Raw genomic sequence first — 2685 nt, 5'->3', positions numbered from 1 at the left:
GGCTTTCTAAAACCATGGAGGAAAGGCAAAACCAGTCTGGCAGATGCCTCTCGGCTGGCAGGGTTTCCGGGTAGTCACAAGGGTGGCGGCAGACCTAATTCAACAGAAGATGGAGGCCGAGGGCCACGGCTGGGCAGAGGCTGGAAGGAGGACACAGTCCTCGACCTGGAAAACACAGCGGCTTCTCTGCCCACAGCCCACTTCCTGGTCCCAGCCTCGTCTCCTGTTTGCAGTGGAGATAGCCTTTACCACCTGTGATTCCATCTGACAGTGAGCTCTCACCGCGGGACGATGACCGGCATCTGCACCATTCATGTCACCACACGTCCGGATACTTTTGCTTTTCCTTAAGCTCCAGCCTTTAAAAGGGACATCAGGGTCAGTAGGTGGCATGATGGCTAAGTTACTGGATCCCAGATGGCCTACTCTGCGGTTCAAGTCCTGGCCTGGCCACTTGAATATCACACCGGGTACATGTGCATGCAGGTCCAAAATCCCAAGAGGAGAATGGAGGAGAAGGAATTACGGTGTGGCCATCCCTGCTGGGAGGATTTCTCACTTTCTCTCTCTCTGTCTCTCTCCAGTGAGTGCATATGCCTTATGACAAAGATCTAAAAACAGGACAACAGCATTCCAGGGACCAAGGCCTGTCATTGCTTTGTGCCCTGGGCCTGCCCACTGGGGCCATGGCTGTCTATTGGCTGGGTCAGAGGGCCCTGCATTGCCAGTCCTTCCAGCTCCTCCCACGAAGGACTCTCCTCCTTGGCCCTGAGCATTCCAGGAACCTTCTCTCCATGTCTCCTGTAACAACCTCTCTGGGTCTCCCTCCCATCTCCCCTCAAGGGAGCACCTCAAACGAAAGACCGAAGTGCAGTCACCGCTGACTCCCCACCCCATAAACCAGCTCAGAGCCTGACACAGTGGGCAGGCAGTGCAGCCTGTCTGACCAGGGCTGGGGAGCACGGCGTGGGTGGAGGGTAAACGGGCGGGACGGGGCCGACGGAGCTGCAGAGACACATCCATCAGCCGCAGCCGGGAGACTGGCTTCTCATTTGCACTTCGGGCTGCGCAGAACTCCCAGTTCCCATTGCAGTATGACACGGGACACAATCCGCACTTTCACCACGGCCTGAGAAACGCAGCCGCGGAGAAACCTCTACCGCGTCCTTCCCATTGATGACAGCCCGGCCCAAAGGAATGAAAAGATCAGCTTCAAACGCTGTCCTGTGAAAGGCTAAAAGGAAGCAAATTCGGCATGGCAGAGGGAAGCCCGCGGCGCCTCAGACACAGCACCGCCACCGACAGGGCACGTTTGCGGCGCGCCCCGTGACATGTTGCCGTGCCAACGTACATTCTGAGTCACCCAAGCAGATTTAATGCCATCGCCACAATGACTTCTCTCTGCCTTTTCTTCTGGAGATCATTAAAGGGACGATGCCGACCTACCTAGGAAATGATTTTAATCAGTTTAGTTCCGGAAATAACTATGGAAATTCAGATTCTTCCATTCTGCTGCTTCTGAACATTACACGGTAACCAATGGCTGCTGAAGCTGCCGCGCATCTCACCCTGCCCGTGGGGAGCGAGGACGTGACTGGCAGCTTCTCCCAGTGCTGCGTGGAAAGGCCTTGTGCATCTGAAAGGCCAGCCAGCGGAGCTTCTGAAAATAAGCAAAATTCCCAAACTGCGCCACTCTTCACACACCAGACAGCCAGGTCCTCCTACGTGACAGGGCCGTCCCCGCGGCCTTTCACCTCGGAACTTACGAAGCAGGACTCTGAGAAACCTGGACACGGGTCACAACAGGAAGGGGACCATGCACCCACCCTCCCACTCTGTCCCTAGACACAGGTGGGAAGAATAAGAGCACCCTCGAGGAACCCTACCTACAAATGGGGTTTATCCTCACAAATTGGTGTTCTAAATTTTTACCCTCCATCCACGCCGTGCTCCCCAGCCCTGGTCAGACAGGCTCCCCAGCCCTGGCCACTGTGTCAGGCTCTGAGCTGGTTTATGGGGTGGGGAGTCAGCGGTGACCGCACTTCGGTCTTTCGTTTGAGGTGCTCCCTTGAGGGGAGATGGGAGGGAGACCCAGAGAGGTTGTTACAGGAGAGCACCCTAACAACCCTACCCTAATGCTTGTGACATAACAAGCAGGGTGTTAATTAAGCATTTGGGTAATGTGAAAAATAATGTTAAAGAAAAAGCTTGAGAAATTTATATACATATATATATATATAAAATCAGTTATTTAATTAGGTTCTTGGCAAAAAATTTAGAACACCAATTTGTGAGGATAAACCCCATTTGTAAGGGCAAACATGGATCACAGGTAGCCCTGGAACCAAGGATCAGCTTTGATTTTTGGTAAAATTTGCAAGTCCACAGCTTTCTGATCAATCTTGCGCTGCTCTGAAATCTCGTATTTCTCCTTCTCTGTGTCAAGATCTCACCTTCCTGGTGTCTGGACTTCCACAGTTTCTATTTCTTGAAGTAAGCATCGGTAAGGTGCTTTGGGGTTTTTACTTTGCTAATATCAATTTTTGTGGAGGTGGCAATGACAGATTTCTGGTGTGTTCTACGCAGTGGAACTCGATTGAGAACCTGAGCAGTCCAGTTACAAGTAACAAGCTAATGCTCAGCTGCTTCAGGAAAACACTCTCCTGCCTCTGTGGCGTCCCGTGT

The sequence above is a fragment of the Tupaia chinensis genome, unplaced genomic scaffold (genome assembly GCF_000334495.1).
Source record: "Tupaia chinensis unplaced genomic scaffold, TupChi_1.0 Scaffold000030_1, whole genome shotgun sequence".
Taxonomy (NCBI): Eukaryota; Metazoa; Chordata; class Mammalia; order Scandentia; family Tupaiidae; genus Tupaia; species Tupaia belangeri.
Note: the sequence above shows the minus strand (reverse complement) of the source record.